General features: G+C 44.7%; 1 protein-coding gene across 2 annotated transcripts in view; it reads left to right on the forward strand.

Annotated features, from left to right (window-relative positions):
- Positions 1-16,627, forward strand: part of znf385a (zinc finger protein 385A) — a 59,560-nt gene that overhangs the window by 6,961 nt on the left and 35,972 nt on the right. The window lies entirely within an intron of this gene.

Here is a 16,627-nt window from a genome sequence, read left to right on the forward strand (position 1 = left end):
TGAGGTTGACAAATACGGGGTCATACCAACCGCTGATCACCAATGAAATGCACATTAATCAAGTGCATACAGTAGGAATTTCTTACGGATTTGTGACACTAATTTCAATGTGACCGTTCTGCATAACCGTCTTAATCATTGCTGAGCAAACAGATCATCATACTAGTGGCAGATTATGAAGCAAAACATACCAAGATTCAGCCCTTTGCTTGAAGCACAGTACAGCCTTTAGTTATTTTACAGTGTTGATCTGTTCTGAGTCAGCCAGCTCTTTCTTCTTTAGTATTCTGGTCTCATATTGGCCATGTCTGAGAGAGGGGATTCTGTGTGGTCTCTGTGCTCCACATAGTCAGCTTGTACATTCATACAGAGGATGGGAGCATGCCTCTGAGGTCCAGTGATATCACTCATTCTGAATGTGACTGCTGTATATATGATAGGAAGAACATGTGTGTTTATTTGTGTGCATGTGTGTGTGTGTGTGTGTGTAACGCAGTGCGTGCCAGCTTGTGAAAGTGCACGGTGTTGTCTGTGAGACTGTGTGGATGTTGTGCGTGCATTTGTTGTAAGTGTGTATGTGTTGCTATGTGCTCTGCCAGAGAGGCCACTTTGTTTTAACGCATGCCTGGGCTGATTCAGGCGCAGCTCTGCTCCTCTGCTCTCCCGGCAGGCATGTTTTTCAAGCAGACATCTCTAATGATTATAGGGAGTCATGTAGTCTGAGGTGTGCGAGTTTGAAGTGCAAGTGTGCCTTGAAGAAAATGTATTCCCGTGAGCTACGGGCTCTGAGCAAGTTATTGAAGTTCATGCTATAGAGTGACTTTCCAATGGGGAACTTTCTTACTCTCCCAAGTTTTTTCCTTTGTTTGGTCTATATTGAGCTTTGTGTCACTTTGCGTTTGTGTGGTCTACATTTCCAGTTATTGCATCTGGTCAGAAGTGAACTTCAGTCTCATTTAGCAGCAGGGCATGCACTGTCTTGATCAGGTTGCAGGTGGTAGCTCTTACCGTAAATTATATTTGGTTAGGACATGTTAACAGAAGTGTAATCCCTCAACAACACAACCACACTATTACCACGGTAACAAACAGTGGGTAGGCTAAACTCACAGTGCAATAGTAGCAGTATTATTAGTGTTTCATTTTTTTGTTTGGCACGATGATGCAGTATAATAACATGGTAATAAAACATGGAATTTGACTTATGCTGTGCCATGTTTTGCTGCCTTTTTGTAGGAAAACAGACTCGTGTCGGCATGTGTGACAGATACTTAGACCAGATGCAGAGGCGTTTAAACAGTGTTAATACGTTGTAGCTAAATCTGTATGTTTTTCATCACGTCTAATGGTCTGTAAAAAAAATATCTCCCTTCACAGGGTAAAAAAAAAAAAAAGCTGACACAGTCTCCTCCTCTCCTTAAGTTGTCAGTCAGATAAGTATCTTCCATTATTTCTGTCTGAACATTGAGATTTTCCAGTGCCTAACATTCTGCTCCATTTGCATGATGATGTGGCTGCTGAGTGATTTGACATTTCTGGTTTCTTCCTCAGAAAAGGGTAATGTCATTGTAATGACCTTTACAATTTTGGTGCGGACTGATCTGGACCTCCAATCAGAAAATTTCCTGATTCAACCGACTGATATAAATCTGCAAGGTTGCGATAACATATCTCTGACCAGCGGCGTTATAAATCTTCTTTTTTTTTAAAATTTCAATGTGAAATATGAACGGTGTGCGTAATGCCCGTGTAAACCGAATGCATCACTAGCTTTGTCCGTATGGCTATTAGGCTGTTCCTATCCTTTGTGCTGCGTGACCTTGAGCAAACAACCTTTACCAGTGCTGCTCTGTCCTTGATATTGTATTCACAAATCCATGATAACTAGCTACGTAGTCAATCCGTGGCCCTGGCAGAGGTCTTTGGCCGCTGTGATAGTGATGACAGTCCTGATGCTGATAATGGCAATGGATGTGCGGTTGTGCTGTACAGAGTGCTCTATACAAAGCCGCGGGCAGCCAGCTTAGCTCTGCCTGACATGGGCTCTGCACCAAGTTAGGGGTATGGGGGCTGCTGCTGATGCTGATACTGTGTGTATTTGTGTATGAAAATTCGAAGCGTGACATCTGGACGGAGAACAGAGCGACGTGGCGGGAGAACAATGGCAAAGCTAATAGAGAACATGATCACTGGACTCCTGTTGATGGAGAGCCTCACGGTTGGCTTTGGTGTCATTGTGATCAGCCGCCATGTTGTGTAAAATAAAAAACCTCCTACGCTTCCAGCTCGCTGGTGCCTGGAGGGAGCTCCTGGTATGAAATCTGCTTTTAGATAAGAAATGTCTGCAACGTCCTCTCACTGTCACCAAACATGCTGCAGTGATGACTGTCTGACAAACGTTCCAGTTAGCCTCATCTCAGTGTTTTTTGGGGGGCTTCAGTCACAGCCGCTTCATGTTTGGACGTTATTTCATGTCTCATCTGTCTTGTCTGTTTGAGTCAGAGCTGACCCCCTGAGCTCAGGGCCATGTAGTCTATCTGTCTCTTTGTCTTTGTGTTTGCGTGCCCACTCCGGCCTCATCTGTCTTAATAAAATCTGTCTCTCTGTTGACCTGTCTGCATAGCTATTGCTCATTCCATTCACGCCCCCACCCAAGCCCCCAACCCCCACCTTCCTCTGACTGCCTGCACACACTCACCTGGTTCCAGAGGTCAGCTCAAAGAGACACCTGAGAATATGTCTTTGAGCAGATCAGCAGTTTTTTTCCCTCTCCATTTTCTCCATGACTGCTCTGCTCTCTTTGTTTATGTCAAAGTGACACAGTAATTATAACTCTTTAATGAGCCAGATAGTTGGTATGCATAGCACAGTTAGTCCCTTTAGGGTTCTTTGCATAGCCGCAATTGGAACACCTTATTGCAGCTGAAACTTGAGAAATCTGCAGTGAAACATGCTGACAAACTATGCATGGCTACTTACTGATGGTTCGGAAATAACAAGTTATAAACTTTCATAAGTGACTAGCACCTTGGAGTGATACATCTCTTGAAATTCCTTTGTAGACCTGCTGCTAAATTCAGTATTCAGCTGCTTTTTTCTCCCTCATCAACTAGGATGCTCTAATTCCACCCTGCTGTTGCATGCTGCAGAATATCCCATTTCCTAACAGTGGGAATATATTTTCTGACAAGTGAGGGTATAGCTGTTAAATACTGCTGTGTGATGAGATAGTCCACCACAGTTGACCCAGTTCACCTCTCAATAACTACCTCCTCCACGTGGCACGGCGCTCATTGAGGAACTTATTCCCATAATCATAATTAGAATAGGCCACACGTCATGGGAGTGACCAAGGATGCAAGATTAATGTGGCACTGTATTTTGTGTGTGTGAGATGATTGAGCTTTATGTAAGTGACTGTGTAGAAGTAGCAGGAGTGGCAGCTGTGATTATTTTCTCCTCTCTTTCTCCGCGTCTGGCTCACTCCTGGTTTGTGAAGAAGACTCCTCGGTCAAAAAGCCACTATAACAGGTCTCTTCCCTGCCTTCCTGCCCTCTCTTCTCTTCTCTATTGCTCCATTTGTTTATGCTGGAGTGACTCCGTGTCAGCAGGTTGTCAATATTGTCTGTAAAAGACTCTAATGAATAGGCCTGCTATTGGACTGGTGGGAAGGCAACCCATTGTGTCTGTGAGTGCGTGCGTGTGTGTGTGTGTGTCCTATCAGTGTGTAGCACTGCAGAGCAGAGGGAGGTGGAGGTGTCTATTCCTCTGACTCCCACTGCTTCATTGGCCTCACTGCAGTGCCCTCTGTCAATGACCATTCATTAAAAGAAAAGGCCACAACGGCACAGGACTACGCATGGTTTCATTCTGTGAATCAGAGTGATGAGGTCTTTTTTTACGTGGAACACACACAGTATGTAAACATTACGCAGGTTTTATGTACATGCATAAACTTGAATAAAATGTAAAGCCTGCACACACACACACACACACACACACCAGTGCCGGCACCTGCCACCACCAACAGCTCGTGCTGCTGCTCTTTGAAGCACAAAAATGCACCTGTGTGTGATTATGGTGTCACATTAGTGCATTCACCAAGGCAGTCTGGCTGACTACTCGCTGGGAATCCTGGGGCTACAAGACACCTGGGAGTTGAAGCCTGGGAAATGCTCTGCAAGCTTCAACAGACACTCTGATCACAAAGTGGAAAGATGTGCAGATGATTCTTCATACTGCAGCTCTCTGGGGTGAAAACTCCCACTGTTGCCTTTATCGTGGCAAATACATACTGTTGTCTATTTCCCTAATGCCTTTGCACTATTGTCACTCACTATACAGTATCTCGTCTGTAATTCTGATACAACTTATTGATCTTTTGATTGTTAGTTATGCTTTGTTGTGATTGATGTTGAAGTTTTGTGAATGTTCTTCATTTGTATTCGGAAGCTGCAATGATGCAATAATGCTGAATTACATTATATTTACAATTAATATTTGCATGATATAGCACAGGTGCGTACTTCTGCCCCCAAGGTTTTTGGATTACCTGTCAAAACATTTGCCCATATAAAAACTAGATACCAAAACTCTGGCTCCTTTGCATTTTCCCTATGTGTACACAATCTTCTTTTCCTCTTTTTGTTATAAGAGAAAAGCAGTTTGACAGAGTTGGGACTGCACAGCAAATGTCAGATTAAATATTAATTCTTTAATCTTATACCATTGAATTAGTTTTCACTTTTATTTTATGTTTTTGGTTTATTTTGCGGCACCGCAAAATAAACACACTGGCACACTGTATTTTGAGCTTGTTTTTAATTTACTGCATTCTGTTAACTGAGTTCTCCCAACTAAGTTCAGATTATTATTACCACTAGCATTACTATTCTGAAAATGAAAACTGTCTACTAAATACAAACCAGAGACCAAAAATGTAAACCAACATAAAGGGGTTTAGTACTGTTCCTGTCGGATACAGTAAGTTCATGTGCACTGTAAATATATGGGAACAGCTTCAAAGATTTCCTGCTTGCATACACATTTAAAAGGTCAACATAAGTCATATTTTACATTTTAAAAAATCAGATACAGCAGTCGGCTGCTGTAGTGATGGAAGCAGCAAAATGTTATCTGCCCTTTATTCAAATTTATGAAAATCTATGTTGAATTAATGTCTGATGCAGTCCTTGTGTTTTCTTTTTACCACTGGGGCTTGTCAAATGTAAAAAGTCAAACCGTTTTATTGATCAATTAATGTGATAATTCAGGAACAGCGTTAGAAGCTGCATGAATAACAATTTCCCAAACAGCAGTCAAGCATAAAAAGGTTGAGTAAAGCTAACGTTGGCGGCGATAGATGTTGCATTAATCATGTCTGCTCTATTTCTGTGTGCTCAGAAGAGAAGACGGGTAGAAGAGGAGGGGAAAGAGAAAGAGAGAAAGAAAGGCAGACGGATAAAATGGAGTGAAAAGTGTCCTCATGAAAGAGAATTACCTCCATAAAGCTCTGGGGGGGAAGAGGAAATTCCTCTGAGTGCTGTTGAGATAGGGTTTCACACAAAGACCCAAAGAGAAATCAATTCTCCTTGAGATGCAGCAAGGTCAATTCATAGGAGCATGGTCTAGGGAGGAAGAAGCTGAAGGGGAAGAGGAAGAGGAGGGGAGGTGGGTGAGGAAGTTGATGAAGCAACCGAAGGATTGGGAGAGTGGAATGGAGTGAGTGAATAGTGTAGGAGGAGAGTGACTTAAGAGAGCATTGAGGGGATAAAGGCAGAGAGGAAATGAGCAAACAGCAAGATGTGAGTGGGCGGGGGGTGGGTGACAATTTTGCAGTTAAAGCTGGCCGAGGGGGAGAAATAGATGCTTCCTCCCAACATGCATGCATTAAGCTGTAGTCTCTGTATCATCTGACTCATTCAGAGACGAAACGTGGGCTGTGCATCTGAGACACTGTTGTTGGGTATGTCATCCTACAGCCCTGTCTGAACTTTGCTTATAGCCACAATGACATCTCCTCACACAGCTCTGCCTTCGCTACCAAAAGGGTTAGCCAGGCACACGCGCTGAATGAATAGTACTAGCTTTTGCTTCCAAGTAGCCTTGAGCTAGCTTTTAATCCTTAATGTTACATGAACAGCCCGAAATAGCCTAAATCTCCACCCTTGACGCCTTCCCCCTGCCAACTAAATCTGTTCCAATGTGTTTTAATGGTTTGTATAATGGATGATGGGATGCACAACAGCCTGGTAATAAAGGGTGGCAGGAGGTTTCTGGTCAGGACCTGCCCTCTTGAGACGTCTCGCCCATTGACAGCTACAGTAGCTTCAGCCAAAAGAAATGTTGAGCTCAGTGTTGGACGAGAGCCGGGGAAGCTTTGCTCGCAGGTAGATACGGGATCCGCGTGGCGCACAGCTTAGCATGGCGTCTGGTATGCACACCTGTCTCCACAAAAGTTCTCCCTTGAACAAGCGGCCCTACCCCTAGAGAGAGAGAGAGAGAAAGAGAGAGGGAGAGAGCAGGTGGGAGGAGAAGGGGCTCTGCCAGGACCTGCACCACAGCTCCCTGCCCTTGCCTAGGGGAAGTGGGGGGAGGAGGAAGCTAGGATCAGAAGGGTGAGGTGCCAGAGGTGTGGATTAGAAGGCTGTAAGGGACAGAGGGGTAATGTGGTATGTGAGGTCATCCATTTACAGTGTGTTACTGTGTCTGTTTATCTTGTGGCTGTTGTTTGCCACATGCTGTATTTTTAAACTCCTGGTTTTCTAAAGAGGAATACATTTATCAGAGTGATTTTTGTGTGTTTGTGGTGTATTAAGGCTGGTGTTTGACTGAAGTGTGGAGATGGTAGCCTGGAGTGAAAGCTCGAATCACCCACTGTCAGTTTCTCCTAATGCGGTAGCAGTGACTGTTACAGGATACATGGATGGATGAACTCCTGCTTATATGCTCGACGCAGCTCTCAGCTAACACTGAAACCCAGACAGTGGCTGTTAACGTGGTTCAAGAGAGCACTGATGAAATGTAACAAATGGGAGCCAGGGAGGAAGGATGGAAACAAGCATTTCCATAAAATTAGCATAGTCAGGATCGGTGCAATTGGCCCGATGAGACAGGAGTAACAGCATAAACATAAGCGACTTCACATTGCATTCTTCACATCTGAATAATGTTGGTTAATGTTCGGGCTTGTAATGGGATTCCTTATTAATTTAGCATCAGGGGTTTGACAGCATGTCTGAGCGCAGCAGTATCCAGCCCATATACATTGTAACAGCAGCGCTCCTGCCTCCATCCTAAATTTTCTCATTTGCGCCTGTGATAGCTTGTGTAAATGTGAGAGATTGTATTTACAGTAGCACCGAAGATGGTTTTTGTCTCTGTGCTGGGCCAATAATCACCAGCCAGCCGCTGCCACAAATCTTCATTAGAGGATTAGCCGGCAGGGAGACAGCTTGTGTTCTTTTGCTTTTATTGGTGGCCCTGCATCCACGGCTTCCAGCCTCTCTCTCTGGTCTCTCTCTGGTTCACCTGAGACTCTAACGCTCGCAACCACATGCACACCTTTACATTATGCTCGCTCTTTGTGGCCTTTTTGTTTTGTTTTTCTCAGTCTTCACCCTCCTCTTTAGATCTCATCCTATCTCCGTCTTTCTCTCACATATGCTCAAACCCACATAATGCTCACACATCCTGTCACTTTGTTCCCTTGAGGTGCATCAGCTGCCCGGTGGGCACTCATTCTCAAGACAGAACAAATTAAGGTCACAGCAGGGAGAGCCGAGCCAGCAAAGGACAACGCGATCTGCCAAGTGTGTCTCTGTGTGTGTGCATATACAGTATATATATATAAATATTTTTTTTGTCTCTTGCGACCTCTAAACAGTGGCATGACTCCAGAGAGAGCCATTGTCTAATGGCTCCTGTCCCACTTAAAGGGAGAACTGACCCTCATTGCACCATTTTACAGGATAAAAGGCGTCATCCCCCTTCTTTGAATTCAGGCTAGAAAACAGAGCGATGAATGCTCTTTTGATGGCTCTTTGATATCGCCTGATGAAGACCACAGGATTAGATTAGCGCTCATGCCTACTAGGAGTGTTGTGACTCATCAGTCAGCGCTGCTCTGATACCTTAGGGTTCCTTTTCACACACTTCTTTGGTGGGGAGTACATACAGCAGCCATGGACACACTGAGCGTTACCTCTGACCTCTTTGAATTTGAAAAGGATAAGTACTTGTAGGGTGGTCCACAGGAAAACAAAAAGGAAGTTCTGCTTCATAAATGTGTGTTCATTTTTGGACTTCTATAGAACCTTTATTTTTTTCCACCACATTCAGATATTTAAACAAAACCACCTGAGAAATGTGTAGAGGAGAAATCTTTAGTGTGTCTGTTTGGCACTGCACCGAATGAAGAGACGATTAAGTTATTTTTGGATCCATCTTTGCATGTCGTCCTGTTCCTGCATTTGACCGGAGGTAGCTACATTATTGTTCTACAGGGTCCCAGACCAGAAGCTCCAGAGGGTTCATCGCTGCCAGTCTGAGCCTCAGACCTCCCCTCAAGGGCGGTATCGTATTCTGCCTGACTGTGCGTGCCCATGTAATCCATAGCTGCAGGGAGGGTGACCTTCACAGCAGGCGGCCTCGCAGCAGGCTGCGACGCAGGGACTCAGGGAAGAGGACAGGCCTGGCGAAGAGGGTGCTGGGGGCAGGACATGGCCGTTCTTAGATAATTACCTTTTCATATTACACTCGCTATGTGTGGTTGCTCTTTTCTTCATGTAAAAGTGATGATGAATATTAAAGTGTTATTTTCCAAAAGGCTTTTTTTAATGTCATAAAGATAAAAAAAGAAAACCCACATCCATTTAATACTATATATAGTGGATTCGTTTTTAAATGTATTATCATTTCAATTAGGTTGGAAGTGACTTCTTTTTCATCCATCCAACCATCTATATCTACTATTTTGTGTGTTCTATGGATCATCAATCTCGAGCCAAATTGCTGTTTGAAAGAAATTTGTCACGGTGCACTCCATGAAGCCGCCTGCTGCAGATCTACGCTGTGTCTTAGAGAAATGAAATTCATCATTCGGCATTTCCCTGTGTGCATCCGGTGCATCCTGCTACCTGAATAAAGGTGAAGCAGGAGCCAGAAAAAGTTATTGACAGTTATATGAGGAGATGACACAGCCAAATAAGTCCCTGCTCATGAATGATGCATGTCCCCACCGGCCCTGATGGAGAAAGAGAGCGAGGCTGGATGACAGCTGGGGTGCTGTGTGTGCATGGTGCAGAACAAGGTGAGAGTCTTTATGGTACAGCCCGGCTCTCTCTCCCCCAAACCGCCTGCACCTCCCCTCTCTCACCTTCTCTCCAAACCCTCCTTTTCTTTTTCTTACTCACCCTCTCAAATATACACAAAATCAGGTGTTCTCAGTGGAGCTGTTACTCTCCACAAGTCTCTGTTGAACCTGTATAGCCACAGAAGTGACCTTAAAAATGGTCGGCTCTAATGCTCTGTCTCCCGCTCCGGCTCTCTCTCCCTCTCTCTCTCTCTCTCTCTGCGTGCCTTTCTTCAATTCGCTTCTCCCCTTGCCCTGTCATCCTTTGACTCTCTCTTTCGCCTGCTCTCCCTCTATTTTCGTCAGAAACAATCACTGTATTTTCCGTCTCACTGCCCTATGCTGCCGCAGTCTGAGACTCTGATAGCAAGGAGGCGGAGGGGGGGAAGAAGAGGTGGGGGGGGGTTTGGCGTGGAATGTGTGTGCAACTCACAGGTCAGAGGCAGGAAAGGCAACATAACGGTTTGTTGTCATTGTCACTATAGCGTCGAGACTGTCTGTCTTCTTAGCAGCCGCAGAGCAGCAGTTAGCACACAAACCCACACTGTCTGCATCACATAGGCTTTCCATCACAGTGAGAGTGGCCTCACGCACACATGCTATGCACGGTAGCATACATACAAGAATGCTATCTGTATGTACGCATACTTCGTCACTGCCATTGAGTGGAGATGCTTCAAGTTGCTGCAGTTTGAGCAAATCTTTGACGGCGATGCTGTGGTCGAATCTAGAGTCGCTCCAGGAAACTACAGTTGCAGCTTTTGATATAAAAATGCCATTCTATGAGAGCACATTTTCAGGATAGCTGCAAGTTGGCAAAATAAAAGGGGGAGCCAGATGGACATTGAAGGCAGTAGTCTGTTTCCTCTGGCTGTTTGTATTGTTGCAGATACAAACCAGTCTGAGCATTTTTGCCCTCTTCTTTGGACACACTCACAAACATGGGCACAGACGTATACATATGTCAGCATTGGCCTAAGGGGTTGCATCAATATTCATTGAATCTGAAAACTCTGACTTGTCCCATTTGCTTAGACCAAGACGGGCAAGAAAGGGTATTACTTGGGGGATAATTGCTGGTGATAAACTACCTCCTCAGACATGGCTACACTGATTTGGACAGAGTGTTTGTCTAAAGGAAAGTAACAGTGATAGATCTCAACACTTTACGATCGGACCCAGCAAGCATTTGAATAAAACATTGTGCACGGGAACAACATTGTTGGGGAAAGCCATTAAGTCTCAGATTAGTAGCAAGTGGCTAATGCAGTCAGTCAGTGTGTAAAGCTGTGTAGCCCCACACCACTCAAACAAACACATCAATCTGACTAACAGTGTGTGTCAACATGCTCCATGATTACCATACTAATCCCAGAGCAGCACACAGGAGACCACAGGAGATCATTACAACCAAACAACAGACTCGAATATGGTCTCAGCTCAAATGTGGAATTCCTCCACACACAGGCACGGACTAATATTCCCCATTTTACAGACCATTGGTAAAATGATGTTTTTGACAATCAGCCCAATGTAAATGGGCACTGAAGCTCCTGTGGTCCTTTGCTATCACAGAGACCAACACACACACGCACACACATACGTATATACACCACACAAACAATGCATCTCAGCAGTTGCTATTCAGGCACCAATTTTATAGCACTTCAGCGGTAATGTCATGTAAATGTGTTGTGAGTGTTAGAGATTTCATGGTGTGCTAGCAGAGCAAGGACTGCCTGCGGGGTAGAGAGGAGGACTGTGTTGTGCATGCGCGCGTGTAGGACTGCGAGAATGTGTGTGTTTGTATATTTGCAGGGTACACTGTGTTCACTTTTGGCACAGTCAAGACCCTGTTTTTTAATTTCCATGATAATGAGTGATGGATGTGTGAAGGTGGGAAAGTAGAAAGGACAGATGTGTGGTGGTGGTGGTGGGGTGAGGATAACCTGAAGATACTTAAATTGAATGAATTTAACGGACTTAGTTTAATCCGGTGTTTCATTTGAAGTGACAGTGTGCTCAGGATAGTGTGTAATGCTACCTGGCTTTTACACCTGATGATGGAAGATGTTGCTGGGTCTTTCTGTGTTCTGTGAGTGGGACAAATCCTGCTCTGGATCAGTTTTTGTGACCAAAGCCAAATGATTAATGGAATATAATAGAAAAGGGTTAACTGGTTTTATGTTTGTCACACAATGACATACATTTAGCCCCAGATAAAACACACAAATGCAAAAACACAGAGTGCAAAATATAGCAAAACAGAGCAAGTACAAATGCATAAAATCTAAGTATAACACACAAAAAATATATATTTTCACATGAGGTTCAAAATTTGGCTCTGCCACAATGAGAAGTCTCTGAGGTCAAACAGTTGGCATCATGAATACATCTGATTAAATGAAGACTTTGAAAAAACTCCTGTTCCTCCTTACTATTTTAAATGTATTTTAACTTTGCTTCTATATTTCTAAGAGCCAAGTTAAACTCTGAAATCCATATTTACTTTTATGAAGCATGTCCGATGGGATCTGCCCATGAAAGCGAGCCATTTTTACTCTAACGAAGACAAAAATGAACAAAGCTCGTTTTTAAATGCGTGTCAGAGAACCCAAATTAACACCATTAAACATATTCATACCAGAGACTGGCGAGCAAGTCGCAAGTCAGCAACATTGCATAAAATATACTTGAGAACGGGGGGGTTGGTTAATCTGTTTTTGTTTAAATAAAGCACATCCATAAACTAAATGAAGTTCAGAGGCTATGGCCTCCTGCAGTTGAAGAATTAAGCTGCTCCGTTTGACAGTAAAACCTGAACGCATTAACCTAGCACATTAATTATGTCATTAGTAAATCTGTCTTTTCAAAACAGACTGTGACATAAAGCGCTTTGTGGTTTGTCATTTCTGATGTAGTCCAAAATATTCCTTTCAGCAGCACAACGTTTCACTTCAATCAAATGAATCTTGATGCCAAATAATGAAAAAAATACCTTAATCCAAAGCAGCTACTGTATGTTCTAGGCAGGTCATGCACCCATCACATCCTCATGATGGGACAAACAGTAGCAAATTTAACACAATGAGCCAAAATTACAAGTGGCGTGTTGACACTATTGAGAGTTCCCTTTTTGCAATGTTGTGCATATTTGGAATATGAGTACTACTGTGTGTTTGACATCTTTCACTGTCACTTGGTCTCCTTACGACTGGAAATGTGCTGGCGCTGCACATCTGAGAGTCGCTCTCTCTCTCTGACACACACACACACACACACACACACACACACACACACCTCCATGCACATGCACTCTCGCTCACAGTGGTGCCATTGGGCTGTCCTCCAATATTAATACACAAGGCTGATGATGCTGTGGGACTGCATGTATGTCACACTGTCACAGCAGAGCAGAGGAGAGAGGAGGAAAGAAGAGAGTGTCGGGGGGGGGGGACTAATTTTGGATGCATGGCATGTGGAGTTAGGATCACCATCTTTTCTGCAGCTCTTCTCCAACCACACTGTTTGTTCAATTACCATTTACTGCAGAGAAAGGGAGAGAGAAAGAGAAAGAGAGAGAGGGAGAGAAAGGGAACAGAGAAGGATGGATGAGGAGAAGGAGGAGGCGTAGAATGAGGTGGAGGGGAGGTGCTCAGTGATGCAGGGGATGAGGAAGTAGATGTGAAAGAGTTGGAGAGAATAGCGTGAGTACAAAAACAGAGGGAGACACAGGGAGCAAGCAAAAACATTGTGTATACAGAGGGAGGGAGAGAGCAGAGGACATGGGGTGAGATGTGGTGCAGAGCAGACAAAAATAAGAAGAGTCAACACGCACCGTCACATAAAAGGTGTCAGGAGCTGTGCCGTGTCCTCACAGTTCATGTCATGCCAGCGGTGCATACGTACAACATAATCTGATACAGTATGTACTTAGCTTAGAGCTGAACATCAATAGATGCAAAAATCTGTGCAACATAATTTACTTGTGTAACAGTTCGAACATGCGGGGCATCCGTTATGAAACGCTGCCACTGTTTTGTGTTTTGATAAGAGTCACGGGCTGTGAATGTAGCTTTAAAAAAAAAAAACTTATTCAAACAGACTATTCCCAGCTCCCTGCATGAGGTCCCAACCGTACCAAATCGAGATAGAGATGTAGCTTGATCCACCAGCTCCTCTCATCGGTTCTCCCCCTCTTTCCTGCAACCCCCCCATCTTAAATCCTAATCCCTCCCTCCCCATCTTTCTTCAACTCCCCTTCCTCCACAGTCTCTCTCTCTCTCTCTGCTAGCTCTGGCTCCAGTATACAGAGCAATTACAGAGATGATATCCACTGTCAGTCAACGGCTCACAGATGAAGCTGGGCCTCTTTAACATGCTAATGGAACGCCAGATTCAATCAGGCCTTTGTATGGCAGAGGGGAGAGCAGCGCTGCTCATTAAAAAATAAATCATAATAACAATGAGGCCCTGGCTGCACAGGCAAGCAGTACCTAAGCTGCCGTGTTGAACTTGTCTTCTGCTCTGCTCTCTCCGAAAGCACTCTTGGACCATCATATCTCTTTTCCACCCATCCTCCTCCCTCCCCCCACCGTTCTCCAGACGCACCGAGCCACCAAATGGTGGCATGGGCAGGTGGGTGCAAGTGAGGAAGTGGAGGAGGAGGTGAGCCTTATGTTTAACAGACATACAACATAAGATATGAAAGTGGTACCAATCCTCTTATGTAACTCTCTGCCAGAGAGCAAATAAAGAGCATTTTCCAAACCATTGTATGTTAAAGTTTAAAATCAGATTTTAAAAAAACACTGCAGTGATGTAGTCACTTTGATAAAGTAGGACTATAAGAAAAATATATCAGGATCTTAGATCTGTGGCCTGTGGCACACAGATGTCATTCAAACTCCATGTAGAAATTCTCTAACCCTCTTTGTGATCCTATGACCCTCCAGTCCTGACCCTGCATCACCAGGTGTCCCCGCTACACCTGTTGAGAGTTAAGAGCCTGAACATTTGTGACAGTGCCTACAGTAAGGTGTCCTTAAATGCCAGTATGAACAAAGGCGATGTCGGGGCACGGGGTAGAATATTTCCAGTGTTGCGTGCATGTTTTTGCAGTGTTTTGATTAACAGGGGTGAACCTCTGATGTAATTCAGCTGTCACATTTAACAAGCATATTGCACCACGTTAAGCGTCTGATATCCTCATTACTCTCATTACCATGCTGCTTTGGAAAGCTTTTCAAAAGCCCAGCGCTCCTTTCATCCATGATGGGCTTTGTTTAAGATCTCTCCGCGGAGATGTGATTCATAGATGCACAGTTCCTCTTTATTCATCGTGCATCAGCACCGGAGAAAGCGAGTTTGTGCACGAGTTTATGTCCACATGTCTATAGACCAGCGATTTATTACAGCCAAGATCAACCAGAGATTGCTGAATAATGCATCACCTGCTATCCTGGAAAAAATATGCTGAATATGCCTCAGCTGGTGTGGGAGGTGGTATGAAAAAGCGTAAAGTTTGCTCTCGATTTAGCTTCTATGTATAAGACCACAGAGGGAAAACACTGCTCTCTACCTTGACAAACGAGCTCAGGTCTGGTTCAAGGAGGTTTCCCTCTTTCATATAATGAGCTATGCCAGGGGAATTAGCATCCTCGGGGGATTTTATGTGTGCGTTTCACTCGCAGAGGCTAAATTAAACTTTGCTGCCGTCCAATTTCAGCCCGGCATTTTAAATTTCAGTTGATGTTTTAACCTTTAAAAATGCTTGGTGGCTTGCCCCTGACTCTGCACACCTCCCCAGCTGCCTGCGAAACGTTACAGGGGGAGGTGATGGTTGCTGATTTAAACAAAAGTGTCATTGTGGTTGCAGCAATGACAAGTGACATTACACACGAGACCCCCCATCCCTCCCAGCACTTAAAGAGATTGGGCCGTGGTTGGACTGCCCTAGGATGAACACCATGTTAGAGGACATACTCGTTTGTTAGGGTACTCCATATTCATACACAGTACACCGCCAGTCTACAATGAAAGCAGTGGCCGTCATCCATAAAGTCTCCTCCCCCACTCTATTAGGCTGATAGCATATTGCCCTTTACCCTCCCTGGGGAATGGGGGGGGGAAATGAAATGGACTTGCAAACACCTAACAGGAGTATATTAAGGTTGGTGTTCTTAAACAGCACTGGTTTATTTTTTTTTAACAAACACCCTTCACCAACCCTCCTCCTTTCCTCTTCAGCCCTTGGGGCTTGGTGGTCTAATCTCAGACAGGAATCTGCTGTCTTTGTTGCTCCCCTTCAAACTGTATTTTGGTTGATCCACCTGTTTGTGGCTGAGTGATAGAATTCCACACCTGAGGGCACAGGTTTCTGGGAGGTGCATGGGAATAAAGTCACTGACTATTGTTCCAACTGGGTGTGTGACCGCTGCCTTGAACAAGGGAATCAGGGGAGGAGATGGGAGAGAAATGCGGGTGGGTGGAGGGGAGGTGGTGGTGTGTGTGTATGTGTGTGTTTGTGTGTGTGTGTGAGGGGGGGCGAAGTAGGAGTGGATCTGAACAGGCTGCAGAGAGGAAAACAACGGACACCAGAGGACAGGTGGAGAGGGGGGGGGGAGGCGGACGGGGTGCATGTTCCGCTGTACTGCCTTCAGACGAAGAATGTCACCTTGTCCTCTTTTTTTCCCATCTCCCCCTCATTTTCTGGTTTTTCTCTCTCCATCTCCTTATCTGTCTCTTCCTGTTGCAGCGCACTGATGTGAAGCATTTTCTCTTTACTTTCTACCAGTGCCATGAGTCTAATCCCCCCCCCCCCCACCCTCCACTGCAGTGGATCACCGTCTTTCAACAGACACAACAAAGCGCCGCTTCGGTTCCTCCTCCATTGCATTCCAACAGTCCATCCATCACTGACTAAGACATTGCCCTCAGCCAGCGACACTCCGACACATCTCCGCTCAACTCTGTGATCGTCTTACAAACCTGGCTGGCCATGAGCCAAGGGAGGAGCATTCATTACAAAGGAAAAATACATAAAAAAAGATAGAAACCTGAGAAAGGACGAGACGGCAGGGGATTTAAAAGGAGAGGGCAGAGGTGTTGGAAAGGAGGAATATGGAATTTGCTCTGAAGCCTTTTGTCTTTGTAGCTGCTGGATGATAGAGTGAGTCAGTTTATTCCCCATTAAGGTGTGATCATGAACCTGCTGGGCTTTACATAACAGCTAAAGTTGACCAAAACCATCTGTGTGTAGTATGGGAACTGTAC

The sequence above is a fragment of the Trachurus japonicus genome, chromosome 7 (genome assembly GCF_045865225.1).
Source record: "Trachurus japonicus isolate A0001 chromosome 7, Traja_1.0".
NCBI classification, from domain to species: Eukaryota; Metazoa; Chordata; class Actinopteri; order Carangiformes; family Carangidae; genus Trachurus; species Trachurus japonicus.